Raw genomic sequence first — 13,593 nt, 5'->3', positions numbered from 1 at the left:
AAAGACCTACAGGACATGATATTAGCAGGGGGTCTTAAATTAAACTACAAAAGAGGCTCAACACTGTTTAGCTGCCAAAAGCAGTTGGAATTGGGCCTAAACAGTGTGGTAAGTCTTTAGGTGATGGCTATTGTGTCTGTTTGACCTCTTCCAAATGTCTGTACTGGCAATAAAAAGAAAAAGTTTCCAATTTAAATAGCTAGAGAATAAAAACAATTTGCCAGTAATGTGAAAAAACCTACAGCACCTGGTGTTCCCATGTGGTCTCCCACCCAAGTACTAACCAGGCCCAACACTGCTTAGCTTCCAAGATCAGACGAGATTGGGACTATCCAATGTGGTATGGCTGTAGGTGAGTTAACAGCACTTTTTTGCCCTATTCTACTTCTATCACCAGGTAAGCTAATACAAAAGTTTCCTAACTGTATTGGCTTACTGAAAAAAATCATGTGTTGGTAATGTAAAAAGACCTACAGGACATGATATTAGCAGGGGGTCTTAAATTAAACTACAAAAGAGGCTCAACACTGTTTAGCTGCAAAAAGCAGTTGGAATTGAGCCTAAACAGTGTGGTAAGTCTTTAGGTGATGTCTATTGTGTCTGTTTGACCTCTTCCAAATGTCTGTGCTGGCAATAAAAAGAAAAAGTTTCCAATTTAAATAGCTAGAGAATAAAAACAATTTGCCTGTAATGTGAAAAAACCTACAGCACCTGGTGTTCCCATGTGGTCTCCCACCCAAGTACTAACAAGGCCCAACACTGCTTAGCTTCCAAGATCAGACGAGATTGGGCCTATCCAATGTGGTATGGCTGTAGGTGAGATACAGGCACTTTTTTGCCCTCTTCTACTTCTATCACAAGGTAAGCTAATAAAAAAGTTTCCTAACTGTATTGGCTTACTGAAAAAAATCATGTGTTGGTAATGTAAAAAGACCTACAGGACATGATATTAGCAGGGGGTCTTAAATTAAACTACAAAAGAGGCTCAACACTGTTTAGCTGCCAAAAGCAGTTGGAATTGGGCCTAAACAGTGTGGTAAGTCTTTAGGTGATGGCTATTGTGTCTGTTTGACCTCTTCCAAATGTCTGTACTGGCAATAAAAAGAAAAAGTTTCCAATTTAAATAGCTAGAGAATAAAAACAATTGGCCAGTAATGTGAAAAAACCTACAGCACCTGGTGTTCCCATGTGGTCTCCCACCCAAGTACTAACCAGGCCCAACACTGCTTAGCTTCCAAGATCAGACGAGATTGGGCCTATCCAATGTGGTATGGCTGTAGGCGAGATACAGGCACTTTTTTGCCCTCTTCTACTTCTATCACCAGGTAAGCTAATACAAAAGTTTCCTAACTGTATTGGCTTACTGAAAAAAATCATGTGTTGGTAATGTAAAAAGACCTACAGGACATGATATTAGCAGGGGGTCTTAAATTAAACTACAAAAGAGGCTCAACACTGTTTAGCTGCCAAAAGCAGTTGGAATTGAGCCTAAACAGTGTGGTAAGTCTTTAGGTGATGGCTATTGTGTCTGTTTGACCTCTTCAAAATGTCTGTGCTGGCAATAAAAAGAAAAAGTTTCCAATTTAAATAGCTAGAGAATAAAAACAATTTGCCAGTAATGTGAAAAAACCTACAGCACCTGGTGTTCCCAGGTGGTCTCCCACCCAAGTACTAACCAGGCCCAACACTGCTTAGCTTCCAAGATCAGACGAGATTGGGCCTATCCAATGTGGTATGGCTGTAGGTGAGATACAGGCACTTTTTTGCCCTCTGCTACTTCTATCACCAGGTAAGCTAATAAAAAAGTTTCCTAACTGTATTGGCTTACTTAAAAAAAATCATGTGTTGGTAATGTAAAAAGACCTACAGGACATGATATTAGCAGGGGGTCTTAAATTAAACTACTAAACAGGCTCAACACTGTTTAGCTGCCAAAAGCAGTTGGAATTGGGCCTAAACAGTGTGGTAAGTCTTTAGGTGATGGCTATTGTGTCTGTTTGACCTCTTCCAAATGTCTGTACTGGCAATAAAAATAAAAAGTTTCCAATTTAAATAGCTAGAGAATAAAAACAATTTGCCAGTAATGTGAAAAAACCTACAGCACCTGGTGTTCCCATGTGGTCTCCCACCCAAGTACTAACCAGGCCCAACACTGCTTAGCTTCCAAGATCAGACGAGATTGGGCCTATCCAATGTGGTATGGCTGTAGTTGAGATACAGGCACTTTTTTGCCCTCTTCTACTTCTATCACCAGGTAAGCTCATAAAAAAGTTTCCTAACTGTATTGGCTTACTGAAAAAAATCATGTGTTGGTAATGTAAAAAGACCTACAGGACATGATATTAGCAGGGGGTCTTAAATTAAACTACTAAAGAGGCTCAACACTGTTTAGCTGCCAAAAGCAGTTGGAATTGGGCCTAAACAGTTTGGTATGTCTTTAGGTGATGGCTATTGTGTCTGTTTGACCTCTTCCAAATGTCTGTGCTGGCAATAAAAAGATAAAATTTCCTATTTAAATAGCTAGAGAATAAAAACAATTTGCCAGTAATGTGAAAAAACCTACAGCACCTGGTGTTCCCATGTGGTCTCCCACCCAAGTACTAACCAGGCCCAACACTGCTTAGCTTCCAAGATCAGACGAGATTGGGCCTATCCAATGTGGTATGGCTGTAGGTGAGATACAGGCACTTTTTTGCCCTCTTCTACTTCTATCACCAGGTAAGCTAATACAAAAGTTTCCTAACTGTATTGGCTTACTGAAAAAAATCATGTGTTGGTAATGTAAAAAGACCTACAGGACATGATATTAGCAGGGGGTCTTAAATTAAACTACAAAAGAGGCTCAACACTGTTTAGCTGCCAAAAGCAGTTGGAATTGAGCCTAAACAGTGTGGTAAGTCTTTAGGTGATGGCTATTGTGTCTGTTTGACCTCTTCCAAATGTCTGTGCTGGCAATAAAAAGAAAAAGTTTCCAATATAAATAGCTAGAGAATAAAAACAATTTGCCTGTAATGTGAAAAAACCTACAGCACCTGGTGTTCCCATGTGGTCTCCCACCCAATTACTAACCAGGCCCAACACTGCTTAGCTTCCAAGAACAGACGAGATTGGGCCTATCCAATGTGGTATGGCTGTAGGTGAGATACAGGCACTTTTTTGCCCTCTTCTACTTCTATCACCAGGTAAGCTAATAAAAAAGTTTGCTAACTGTATTGGATTACTGAAAAAAATCATGTGTTGGTAATGTAAAAAGACCTACAGGACATGATATTAGCAGGGGGTCTTAAATTAAACTACTAAAGAGGCTCAACACTGTTTAGCTGCCAAAAGCAGTTGGAATTGGGCCTAAACAGTGTGGTAAGTCTTTAGGTGATGGCTATTGTGTCTGTTTGACCTCTTCCAAATGTCTGTGCTGGCAATAAAAAGAAAAAGTTTCCAATTTAAATAGCTAGAGAATAAAAACAATTTGCCTGTAATGTGAAAAAACCTACAGCACCTGGTGTTCCCATGTGGTCTCCCACCCAATTACTAACCAGGCCCAACACTGCTTAGCTTCCAAGAACAGACGAGATTGGGCCTATCCAATGTGGTATAGCTGTAGGTGAGATACAGGCACTTTTTTGCCATCTTCTACTTCTATCACCAGGTAAGCTAATAAAAAAGTTTCCTAACTGTATTGGCTTACTGAAAAAAATCATGTGTTGGTAATGTAAAAAGACCTACAGGACATGATATTAGCAGGGGGTCTTAAATTAAACTACTAAAGAGGCTCAACACTGTTTAGCTGCCAAAAGCAGTTGGAATTGGGCCTAAACAGTGTGGTAAGTCTTTAGGTGATGGCTATTGTGTCTGTTTGACCTCTTCCAAATGTCTGTACTGGCAATAAAAAGAAAAAGTTTCCAATTTAAATAGCTAGAGAATAAAAACAATTTGCCAGTAATGTGAAAAAACCTACAGCACCTGGTGTTCCCATGTGGTCTCCCACCCAAGTACTAACCAGGCCCAACACTGCTTAGCTTCCAAGATCAGACGAGATTGGGACTATCCAATGTGGTATGGCTGTAGGTGAGTTAAAAGCACTTTTTTGCCCTCTTCTACTTCTATCACCAGGTAAGCTAATACAAAAGTTTCCTAACTGTATTGGCTTACTGAAAAAAATCATGTGTTGGTAATGTAAAAAGACCTACAGGACATGATATTAGCAGGGGGTCTTAAATTAAACTACAAAAGAGGCTCAACACTGTTTAGCTGCAAAAAGCAGTTGGAATTGAGCCTAAACAGTGTGGTAAGTCTTTAGGTGATGGCTATTGTGTCTGTTTGACCTCTTCCAAATGTCTGTGCTGGCAATAAAAAGAAAAAGTTTCCAATTTAAATAGCTAGAGAATAAAAACAATTTGCCTGTAATGTGAAAAAACCTACAGCACCTGGTGTTCCCATGTGGTCTCCCACCCAAGTACTAACCAGGCCCAACACTGCTTAGCTTCCAAGATCAGACGAGATTGGGCCTATCCAATGTGGTATGGCTGTAGGTGAGATACAGGCACTTTTTTGCCCTCTTCTACTTCTATCACCAGGTAAGCTAATACAAAAGTTTCCTAACTGTATTGGCTTACTGAAAAAAATCATGTGTTGGTAATGTAAAAAGACCTACAGGACATGATATTAGCAGGGGGTCTTAAATTAAACTACAAAAGAGGCTCAACACTGTTTAGCTGCCAAAAGCAGTTGGAATTGGGCCTAAACAGTGTGGTAAGTCTTTAGGTGATGGCTATTGTGTCTGTTTGACCTCTTCCAAATGTCTGTACTGGCAATAAAAAGAAAAAGTTTCCAATTTAAATAGCTAGAGAATAAAAACAATTTGCCAGTAATGTGAAAAAACCTACAGCACCTGGTGTTCCCATGTGGTCTCCCACCCAAGTACTAACCAGGCCCAACACTGCTTAGCTTCCAAGATCAGACGAGATTGGGACTATCCAATGTGGTATGGCTGTAGGTGAGTTAACAGCACTTTTTTGCCCTATTCTACTTCTATCACCAGGTAAGCTAATACAAAAGTTTCCTAACTGTATTGGCTTACTGAAAAAAATCATGTGTTGGTAATGTAAAAAGACCTACAGGACATGATATTAGCAGGGGGTCTTAAATTAAACTACAAAAGAGGCTCAACACTGTTTAGCTGCAAAAAGCAGTTGGAATTGAGCCTAAACAGTGTGGTAAGTCTTTAGGTGATGTCTATTGTGTCTGTTTGACCTCTTCCAAATGTCTGTGCTGGCAATAAAAAGAAAAAGTTTCCAATTTAAATAGCTAGAGAATAAAAACAATTTGCCTGTAATGTGAAAAAACCTACAGCACCTGGTGTTCCCATGTGGTCTCCCACCCAAGTACTAACAAGGCCCAACACTGCTTAGCTTCCAAGATCAGACGAGATTGGGCCTATCCAATGTGGTATGGCTGTAGGTGAGATACAGGCACTTTTTTGCCCTCTTCTACTTCTATCACAAGGTAAGCTAATAAAAAAGTTTCCTAACTGTATTGGCTTACTGAAAAAAATCATGTGTTGGTAATGTAAAAAGACCTACAGGACATGATATTAGCAGGGGGTCTTAAATTAAACTACAAAAGAGGCTCAACACTGTTTAGCTGCCAAAAGCAGTTGGAATTGGGCCTAAACAGTGTGGTAAGTCTTTAGGTGATGGCTATTGTGTCTGTTTGACCTCTTCCAAATGTCTGTACTGGCAATAAAAAGAAAAAGTTTCCAATTTAAATAGCTAGAGAATAAAAACAATTGGCCAGTAATGTGAAAAAACCTACAGCACCTGGTGTTCCCATGTGGTCTCCCACCCAAGTACTAACCAGGCCCAACACTGCTTAGCTTCCAAGATCAGACGAGATTGGGCCTATCCAATGTGGTATGGCTGTAGGCGAGATACAGGCACTTTTTTGCCCTCTTCTACTTCTATCACCAGGTAAGCTAATACAAAAGTTTCCTAACTGTATTGGCTTACTGAAAAAAATCATGTGTTGGTAATGTAAAAAGACCTACAGGACATGATATTAGCAGGGGGTCTTAAATTAAACTACAAAAGAGGCTCAACACTGTTTAGCTGCCAAAAGCAGTTGGAATTGAGCCTAAACAGTGTGGTAAGTCTTTAGGTGATGGCTATTGTGTCTGTTTGACCTCTTCAAAATGTCTGTGCTGGCAATAAAAAGAAAAAGTTTCCAATTTAAATAGCTAGAGAATAAAAACAATTTGCCAGTAATGTGAAAAAACCTACAGCACCTGGTGTTCCCAGGTGGTCTCCCACCCAAGTACTAACCAGGCCCAACACTGCTTAGCTTCCAAGATCAGACGAGATTGGGCCTATCCAATGTGGTATGGCTGTAGGTGAGATACAGGCACTTTTTTGCCCTCTGCTACTTCTATCACCAGGTAAGCTAATAAAAAAGTTTCCTAACTGTATTGGCTTACTTAAAAAAAATCATGTGTTGGTAATGTAAAAAGACCTACAGGACATGATATTAGCAGGGGGTCTTAAATTAAACTACTAAACAGGCTCAACACTGTTTAGCTGCCAAAAGCAGTTGGAATTGGGCCTAAACAGTGTGGTAAGTCTTTAGGTGATGGCTATTGTGTCTGTTTGACCTCTTCCAAATGTCTGTACTGGCAATAAAAATAAAAAGTTTCCAATTTAAATAGCTAGAGAATAAAAACAATTTGCCAGTAATGTGAAAAAACCTACAGCACCTGGTGTTCCCATGTGGTCTCCCACCCAAGTACTAACCAGGCCCAACACTGCTTAGCTTCCAAGATCAGACGAGATTGGGCCTATCCAATGTGGTATGGCTGTAGTTGAGATACAGGCACTTTTTTGCCCTCTTCTACTTCTATCACCAGGTAAGCTCATAAAAAAGTTTCCTAACTGTATTGGCTTACTGAAAAAAATCATGTGTTGGTAATGTAAAAAGACCTACAGGACATGATATTAGCAGGGGGTCTTAAATTAAACTACTAAAGAGGCTCAACACTGTTTAGCTGCCAAAAGCAGTTGGAATTGGGCCTAAACAGTTTGGTATGTCTTTAGGTGATGGCTATTGTGTCTGTTTGACCTCTTCCAAATGTCTGTGCTGGCAATAAAAAGATAAAATTTCCTATTTAAATAGCTAGAGAATAAAAACAATTTGCCAGTAATGTGAAAAAACCTACAGCACCTGGTGTTCCCATGTGGTCTCCCACCCAAGTACTAACCAGGCCCAACACTGCTTAGCTTCCAAGATCAGACGAGATTGGGCCTATCCAATGTGGTATGGCTGTAGGTGAGATACAGGCACTTTTTTGCCCTCTTCTACTTCTATCACCAGGTAAGCTAATACAAAAGTTTCCTAACTGTATTGGCTTACTGAAAAAAATCATGTGTTGGTAATGTAAAAAGACCTACAGGACATGATATTAGCAGGGGGTCTTAAATTAAACTACAAAAGAGGCTCAACACTGTTTAGCTGCCAAAAGCAGTTGGAATTGAGCCTAAACAGTGTGGTAAGTCTTTAGGTGATGGCTATTGTGTCTGTTTGACCTCTTCCAAATGTCTGTGCTGGCAATAAAAAGAAAAAGTTTCCAATATAAATAGCTAGAGAATAAAAACAATTTGCCTGTAATGTGAAAAAACCTACAGCACCTGGTGTTCCCATGTGGTCTCCCACCCAATTACTAACCAGGCCCAACACTGCTTAGCTTCCAAGAACAGACGAGATTGGGCCTATCCAATGTGGTATGGCTGTAGGTGAGATACAGGCACTTTTTTGCCCTCTTCTACTTCTATCACCAGGTAAGCTAATAAAAAAGTTTGCTAACTGTATTGGATTACTGAAAAAAATCATGTGTTGGTAATGTAAAAAGACCTACAGGACATGATATTAGCAGGGGGTCTTAAATTAAACTACTAAAGAGGCTCAACACTGTTTAGCTGCCAAAAGCAGTTGGAATTGGGCCTAAACAGTGTGGTAAGTCTTTAGGTGATGGCTATTGTGTCTGTTTGACCTCTTCCAAATGTCTGTGCTGGCAATAAAAAGAAAAAGTTTCCAATTTAAATAGCTAGAGAATAAAAACAATTTGCCTGTAATGTGAAAAAACCTACAGCACCTGGTGTTCCCATGTGGTCTCCCACCCAATTACTAACCAGGCCCAACACTGCTTAGCTTCCAAGAACAGACGAGATTGGGCCTATCCAATGTGGTATAGCTGTAGGTGAGATACAGGCACTTTTTTGCCATCTTCTACTTCTATCACCAGGTAAGCTAATAAAAAAGTTTCCTAACTGTATTGGCTTACTGAAAAAAATCATGTGTTGGTAATGTAAAAAGACCTACAGGACATGATATTAGCAGGGGGTCTTAAATTAAACTACTAAAGAGGCTCAACACTGTTTAGCTGCCAAAAGCAGTTGGAATTGGGCCTAAACAGTGTGGTAAGTCTTTAGGTGATGGCTATTGTGTCTGTTTGACCTCTTCCAAATGTCTGTACTGGCAATAAAAAGAAAAAGTTTCCAATTTAAATAGCTAGAGAATAAAAACAATTTGCCAGTAATGTGAAAAAACCTACAGCACCTGGTGTTCCCATGTGGTCTCCCACCCAAGTACTAACCAGGCCCAACACTGCTTAGCTTCCAAGATCAGACGAGATTGGGACTATCCAATGTGGTATGGCTGTAGGTGAGTTAAAAGCACTTTTTTGCCCTCTTCTACTTCTATCACCAGGTAAGCTAATACAAAAGTTTCCTAACTGTATTGGCTTACTGAAAAAAATCATGTGTTGGTAATGTAAAAAGACCTACAGGACATGATATTAGCAGGGGGTCTTAAATTAAACTACAAAAGAGGCTCAACACTGTTTAGCTGCAAAAAGCAGTTGGAATTGAGCCTAAACAGTGTGGTAAGTCTTTAGGTGATGGCTATTGTGTCTGTTTGACCTCTTCCAAATGTCTGTGCTGGCAATAAAAAGAAAAAGTTTCCAATTTAAATAGCTAGAGAATAAAAACAATTTGCCTGTAATGTGAAAAAACCTACAGCACCTGGTGTTCCCATGTGGTCTCCCACCCAAGTACTAACCAGGCCCAACACTGCTTAGCTTCCAAGATCAGACGAGATTGGGCCTATCCAATGTGGTATGGCTGTAGGTGAGATACAGGCATTTTTTTGCCCTCTTCTACTTCTATCACCAGGTAAGCTAATACAAAAGTTTCCTAACTGTATTGGCTTACTGAAAAAAATCATGTGTTGGTAATGTAAAAAGACCTACAGGACATGATATTAGCAGGGGGTCTTAAATTAAACTACAAAAGTGGCTCAACACTGTTTAGCTGCCAAAAGCAGTTGGAATTGAGCCTAAACAGTGTGGTAAGTCTTTAGGTGATGGCTATTGTGTCTGTTTGACCTCTTCCAAATGTCTGTACTGGCAATAAAAAGAAAAAGTTTCCAATTTAAATAGCTAGAGAATAAAAACAATTTGCCAGTAATGTGAAAAAACCTACAGCACCTGGTGTTCCCATGTGGTCTCCCACCCAAGTACTAACCAGGCCCAACACTGCTTAGCTTCCAAGATCAGACGAGATTGGGACTATCCAATGTGGTATGGCTGTAGGTGAGTTAAAAGCACTTTTTTGCCCTCTTCTACTTCTATCACCAGGTAAGCTAATACAAAAGTTTCCTAACTGTATTGGCTTACTGAAAAAAATCATGTGTTGGTAATGTAAAAAGACCTACAGGACATGATATTAGCAGGGGGTCTTAAATTAAACTACAAAAGAGGCTCAACACTGTTTAGCTGCAAAAAGCAGTTGGAATTGAGCCTAAACAGTGTGGTAAGTCTTTAGGTGATGGCTATTGTGTCTGTTTGACCTCTTCCAAATGTCTGTGCTGGCAATAAAAAGAAAAAGTTTCCAATTTAAATAGCTAGAGAATAAAAACAATTTGCCTGTAATGTGAAAAAACCTACAGCACCTGGTGTTCCCATGTGGTCTCCCACCCAAGTACTAACAAGGCCCAACACTGCTTAGCTTCCAAGATCAGACAAGATTGGGCCTATCCAATGTGGTATGGCTGTAGGTGAGATACAGGCACTTTTTTGCCCTCTTCTACTTCTATCACAAGGTAAGCTAATAAAAAAGTTTCCTAACTGTATTGGCTTACTGAAAAAAATCATGTGTTGGTAATGTAAAAAGACCTACAGGACATGATATTAGCAGGGGGTCTTAAATTAAACTACAAAAGAGGCTCAACACTGTTTAGCTGCCAAAAGCAGTTGGAATTGGGCCTAAACAGTGTGGTAAGTCTTTAGGTGATGGCTATTGTGTCTGTTTGACCTCTTCCAAATGTCTGTACTGGCAATAAAAAGAAAAAGTTTCCAATTTAAATAGCTAGAGAATAAAAACAATTTGCCAGTAATGTGAAAAAACCTACAGCACCTGGTGTTCCCATGTGGTCTCCCACCCAAGTACTAACCAGGCCCAACACTGCTTAGCTTCCAAGATCAGACGAGATTGGGACTATCCAATGTGGTATGGCTGTAGGTGAGTTAAAAGCACTTTTTTGCCCTATTCTACTTCTATCACCAGGTAAGCTAATACAAAAGTTTCCTAACTGTATTGGCTTACTGAAAAAAATCATGTGTTGGTAATGTAAAAAGACCTACAGGACATGATATTAGCAGGGGGTCTTAAATTAAACTACAAAAGAGGCTCAACACTGTTTAGCTGCAAAAAGCAGTTGGAATTGAGCCTAAACAGTGTGGTAAGTCTTTAGGTGATGGCTATTGTGTCTGTTTGACCTCTTCCAAATGTCTGTGCTGGCAATAAAAAGAAAAAGTTTCCAATTTAAATAGCTAGAGAATAAAAACAATTTGCCTGTAATGTGAAAAAACCTACAGCACCTGGTGTTCCCATGTGGTCTCCCACCCAAGTACTAACAAGGCCCAACACTGCTTAGCTTCCAAGATCAGACGAGATTGGGCCTATCCAATGTGGTATGGCTGTAGGTGAGATACAGGCACTTTTTTGCCCTCTTCTACTTCTATCACAAGGTAAGCTAATAAAAAAGTTTCCTAACTGTATTGGCTTACTGAAAAAAATCATGTGTTGGTAATGTAAAAAGACCTACAGGACATGATATTAGCAGGGGGTCTTACATTAAACTACAAAAGAGGCTCAACACTGTTTAGCTGCCAAAAGCAGTTGGAATTGGGCCTAAACAGTGTGGTAAGTCTTTAGGTGATGGCTATTGTGTCTGTTTGACCTCTTCCAAATGTCTGTACTGGCAATAAAAAGAAAAAGTTTCCAATTTAAATAGCTAGAGAATAAAAACAATTGGCCAGTAATGTGAAAAAACCTACAGCACCTGGTGTTCCCATGTGGTCTCCCACCCAAGTACTAACCAGGCCCAACACTGCTTAGCTTCCAAGATCAGACGAGATTGGGCCTATCCAATGTGGTATGGCTGTAGGCGAGATACAGGCACTTTTTTGCCCTCTTCTACTTCTATCACCAGGTAAGCTAATACAAAAGTTTCCTAACTGTATTGGCTTACTGAAAAAAATCATGTGTTGGTAATGTAAAAAGACCTACAGGACATGATATTAGCAGGGGGTCTTAAATTAAACTACAAAAGAGGCTCAACACTGTTTAGCTGCCAAAAGCAGTTGGAATTGAGCCTAAACAGTGTGGTAAGTCTTTAGGTGATGGCTATTGTGTCTGTTTGACCTCTTCAAAATGTCTGTGCTGGCAATAAAAAGAAAAAGTTTCCAATTTAAATAGCTAGAGAATAAAAACAATTTGCCAGTAATGTGAAAAAACCTACAGCACCTGGTGTTCCCAGGTGGTCTCCCACCCAAGTACTAACCAGGCCCAACACTGCTTAGCTTCCAAGATCAGACGAGATTGGGCCTATCCAATGTGGTATGGCTGTAGGTGAGATACAGGCACTTTTTTGCCCTCTGCTACTTCTATCACCAGGTAAGCTAATAAAAAAGTTTCCTAACTGTATTGGCTTACTTAAAAAAAATCATGTGTTGGTAATGTAAAAAGACCTACAGGACATGATATTAGCAGGGGGTCTTAAATTAAACTACTAAACAGGCTCAACACTGTTTAGCTGCCAAAAGCAGTTGGAATTGGGCCTAAACAGTGTGGTAAGTCTTTAGGTGATGGCTATTGTGTCTGTTTGACCTCTTCCAAATGTCTGTACTGGCAATAAAAAGAAAAAGTTTCCAATTTAAATAGATAGAGAATAAAAACAATTTGCCTGTAATGTGAAAAAACCTACAGCACCTGGTGTTCCCATGTGGTCTCCCACCCAAGTACTAACCAGGCTCAACACTGCTTAGCTTCCAAGATCAGACGAGATTGGGCCTATCCAATGTGGTATGGCTGTAGGTGAGATACAGGCACTTTTTTGCCCTCTTCTACTTCTATCACCAGGTAAGCTAATAAAAAAGTTTCCTAACTGTATTGGCTTACTGAAAAAAATCATGTGTTGGTAATGTAAAAAGACCTACAGGACATGATATTAGCAGGGAGTCTTAAATTAAACTACTAAAGAGGCCCAACACTGTTTAGCTGCCAAAAGCAGTTGGAATTGGGCCTAAACAGTGTGGTAAGTCTTTAGGTGATGGCTATTGTGTCTGTTTGACCTCTTCAAAATGTCTGTACTGGCAATAAAAATAAAAAGTTTCCAATTTAAATAGCTAGAGAATAAAAACAATTTGCCTGTAATGTGAAAAAACCTACAGCATCTGGTGTTCCCATGTGGTCTCCCACCCAAGTACTAACCAGGCCCAACACTGCTTAGCTTCCAAGATCAGACGAGATTGGGCCTATCCAATGTGGTATGGCTGTAGTTGAGATACAGGCACTTTTTTGCCCTCTTCTACTTCTATCACCAGGTAAGCTCATAAAAAAGTTTCCTAACTGTATTGGCTTACTGAAAAAAATCATGTGTTGGTAATGTAAAAAGACCTACAGGACATGATATTAGCAGGGGGTCTTAAATTAAACTACTAAAGAGGCTCAACACTGTTTAGCTGCCAAAAGCAGTTGGAATTGGGCCTAAACAGTTTGGTATGTCTTTAGGTGATGGCTATTGTGTCTGTTTGACCTCTTCCAAATGTCTGTGCTGGCAATAAAAAGATAAAATTTCCTATTTAAATAGCTAGAGAATAAAAACAATTTGCCAGTAATGTGAAAAAACCTACAGCACCTGGTGTTCCCATGTGGTCTCCCACCCAAGTACTAACCAGGCCCAACACTGCTTAGCTTCCAAGATCAGACGAGATTGGGCCTATCCAATGTGGTATGGCTGTAGGTGAGTCAAAAGCACATTTTTGCCCTCTTCTACTTCTATCATCATGTAAGCTAATACAAAAGTTTCCTAACTGTATTGGCTTACTGAAAAAAATCATGTGTTGGTAATGTAAAAAGACCTACAGGACATGATATTAGCAGGGGGTCTTAAATTAAACTACTAAAGAGGCTCAACACTGTTTAGCTGCCAAAAGCAGTTGGAATTGGGCCTAAACAGTGTGGTAAGTCATTAGGTGATGGCTATTGT

General features: G+C 39.8%; 24 non-coding genes and 5 pseudogenes across 24 annotated transcripts; all 29 read right to left on the bottom strand.

Moving 5' to 3' along the window:
* Positions 1-235: 235 nt before the first annotated feature.
* On the bottom strand, positions 236-354 carry LOC146013932 (5S ribosomal RNA). The gene has a single exon (XR_014446894.1). It is a non-coding gene; the product is annotated as a 5S ribosomal RNA (ribosomal RNA).
* Positions 355-699: 345 nt separating this feature from the next.
* Positions 700-818, bottom strand: LOC146016686 (5S ribosomal RNA). The gene has a single exon (XR_014449568.1). It is a non-coding gene; the product is annotated as a 5S ribosomal RNA (ribosomal RNA).
* Positions 819-1,163: 345 nt separating this feature from the next.
* LOC146014292 (5S ribosomal RNA) lies at positions 1,164-1,282 on the bottom strand. The gene has a single exon (XR_014447241.1). It is a non-coding gene; the product is annotated as a 5S ribosomal RNA (ribosomal RNA).
* Positions 1,283-1,627: 345 nt separating this feature from the next.
* On the bottom strand, positions 1,628-1,746 carry LOC146016733 (5S ribosomal RNA). Its single transcript, XR_014449614.1, has one exon. It is a non-coding gene; the product is annotated as a 5S ribosomal RNA (ribosomal RNA).
* A 346-nt stretch (positions 1,747-2,092) lies between these two features.
* Positions 2,093-2,211, bottom strand: LOC146015236 (5S ribosomal RNA). Its single transcript, XR_014448164.1, has one exon. It is a non-coding gene; the product is annotated as a 5S ribosomal RNA (ribosomal RNA).
* A 345-nt stretch (positions 2,212-2,556) lies between these two features.
* Positions 2,557-2,675, bottom strand: LOC146013887 (5S ribosomal RNA). The gene has a single exon (XR_014446851.1). It is a non-coding gene; the product is annotated as a 5S ribosomal RNA (ribosomal RNA).
* Positions 2,676-3,020: 345 nt separating this feature from the next.
* LOC146010468 (5S ribosomal RNA) lies at positions 3,021-3,139 on the bottom strand (annotated as a pseudogene).
* Positions 3,140-3,484: 345 nt separating this feature from the next.
* LOC146010867 (5S ribosomal RNA) lies at positions 3,485-3,603 on the bottom strand (annotated as a pseudogene).
* Positions 3,604-3,948: 345 nt separating this feature from the next.
* Positions 3,949-4,067, bottom strand: LOC146013931 (5S ribosomal RNA). Its single transcript, XR_014446893.1, has one exon. It is a non-coding gene; the product is annotated as a 5S ribosomal RNA (ribosomal RNA).
* Positions 4,068-4,412: 345 nt separating this feature from the next.
* Positions 4,413-4,531, bottom strand: LOC146013886 (5S ribosomal RNA). Its single transcript, XR_014446850.1, has one exon. It is a non-coding gene; the product is annotated as a 5S ribosomal RNA (ribosomal RNA).
* A 345-nt stretch (positions 4,532-4,876) lies between these two features.
* On the bottom strand, positions 4,877-4,995 carry LOC146013930 (5S ribosomal RNA). The gene has a single exon (XR_014446892.1). It is a non-coding gene; the product is annotated as a 5S ribosomal RNA (ribosomal RNA).
* Positions 4,996-5,340: 345 nt separating this feature from the next.
* On the bottom strand, positions 5,341-5,459 carry LOC146016685 (5S ribosomal RNA). The gene has a single exon (XR_014449567.1). It is a non-coding gene; the product is annotated as a 5S ribosomal RNA (ribosomal RNA).
* A 345-nt stretch (positions 5,460-5,804) lies between these two features.
* LOC146014291 (5S ribosomal RNA) lies at positions 5,805-5,923 on the bottom strand. The gene has a single exon (XR_014447240.1). It is a non-coding gene; the product is annotated as a 5S ribosomal RNA (ribosomal RNA).
* Positions 5,924-6,268: 345 nt separating this feature from the next.
* Positions 6,269-6,387, bottom strand: LOC146016721 (5S ribosomal RNA). Its single transcript, XR_014449603.1, has one exon. It is a non-coding gene; the product is annotated as a 5S ribosomal RNA (ribosomal RNA).
* A 346-nt stretch (positions 6,388-6,733) lies between these two features.
* On the bottom strand, positions 6,734-6,852 carry LOC146015235 (5S ribosomal RNA). Its single transcript, XR_014448163.1, has one exon. It is a non-coding gene; the product is annotated as a 5S ribosomal RNA (ribosomal RNA).
* A 345-nt stretch (positions 6,853-7,197) lies between these two features.
* LOC146013885 (5S ribosomal RNA) lies at positions 7,198-7,316 on the bottom strand. The gene has a single exon (XR_014446849.1). It is a non-coding gene; the product is annotated as a 5S ribosomal RNA (ribosomal RNA).
* Positions 7,317-7,661: 345 nt separating this feature from the next.
* Positions 7,662-7,780, bottom strand: LOC146010467 (5S ribosomal RNA; annotated as a pseudogene).
* Positions 7,781-8,125: 345 nt separating this feature from the next.
* On the bottom strand, positions 8,126-8,244 carry LOC146010865 (5S ribosomal RNA; annotated as a pseudogene).
* Positions 8,245-8,589: 345 nt separating this feature from the next.
* Positions 8,590-8,708, bottom strand: LOC146013929 (5S ribosomal RNA). The gene has a single exon (XR_014446891.1). It is a non-coding gene; the product is annotated as a 5S ribosomal RNA (ribosomal RNA).
* Positions 8,709-9,053: 345 nt separating this feature from the next.
* LOC146013884 (5S ribosomal RNA) lies at positions 9,054-9,172 on the bottom strand. Its single transcript, XR_014446848.1, has one exon. It is a non-coding gene; the product is annotated as a 5S ribosomal RNA (ribosomal RNA).
* Positions 9,173-9,517: 345 nt separating this feature from the next.
* On the bottom strand, positions 9,518-9,636 carry LOC146013928 (5S ribosomal RNA). The gene has a single exon (XR_014446890.1). It is a non-coding gene; the product is annotated as a 5S ribosomal RNA (ribosomal RNA).
* Positions 9,637-9,981: 345 nt separating this feature from the next.
* Positions 9,982-10,100, bottom strand: LOC146010654 (5S ribosomal RNA; annotated as a pseudogene).
* A 345-nt stretch (positions 10,101-10,445) lies between these two features.
* On the bottom strand, positions 10,446-10,564 carry LOC146013927 (5S ribosomal RNA). Its single transcript, XR_014446889.1, has one exon. It is a non-coding gene; the product is annotated as a 5S ribosomal RNA (ribosomal RNA).
* Positions 10,565-10,909: 345 nt separating this feature from the next.
* On the bottom strand, positions 10,910-11,028 carry LOC146016684 (5S ribosomal RNA). The gene has a single exon (XR_014449566.1). It is a non-coding gene; the product is annotated as a 5S ribosomal RNA (ribosomal RNA).
* A 345-nt stretch (positions 11,029-11,373) lies between these two features.
* On the bottom strand, positions 11,374-11,492 carry LOC146014290 (5S ribosomal RNA). Its single transcript, XR_014447239.1, has one exon. It is a non-coding gene; the product is annotated as a 5S ribosomal RNA (ribosomal RNA).
* A 345-nt stretch (positions 11,493-11,837) lies between these two features.
* Positions 11,838-11,956, bottom strand: LOC146016710 (5S ribosomal RNA). Its single transcript, XR_014449592.1, has one exon. It is a non-coding gene; the product is annotated as a 5S ribosomal RNA (ribosomal RNA).
* Positions 11,957-12,302: 346 nt separating this feature from the next.
* Positions 12,303-12,421, bottom strand: LOC146016365 (5S ribosomal RNA). Its single transcript, XR_014449259.1, has one exon. It is a non-coding gene; the product is annotated as a 5S ribosomal RNA (ribosomal RNA).
* Positions 12,422-12,766: 345 nt separating this feature from the next.
* On the bottom strand, positions 12,767-12,885 carry LOC146017647 (5S ribosomal RNA). Its single transcript, XR_014450513.1, has one exon. It is a non-coding gene; the product is annotated as a 5S ribosomal RNA (ribosomal RNA).
* Positions 12,886-13,230: 345 nt separating this feature from the next.
* LOC146013883 (5S ribosomal RNA) lies at positions 13,231-13,349 on the bottom strand. Its single transcript, XR_014446847.1, has one exon. It is a non-coding gene; the product is annotated as a 5S ribosomal RNA (ribosomal RNA).
* Between the last annotated feature and the right edge of the window lie 244 nt (positions 13,350-13,593).

Source organism: Crinia signifera, chromosome 6 (genome assembly GCF_055691185.1).
Source record: "Crinia signifera chromosome 6, ASM5569118v1, whole genome shotgun sequence".
NCBI lineage: Eukaryota > Metazoa > Chordata > Amphibia > Anura > Myobatrachidae > Crinia > Crinia signifera.
The sequence above is the reverse complement of the archived record's forward strand: the minus strand, read 5'-3'. Positions and strand labels throughout refer to the sequence as shown.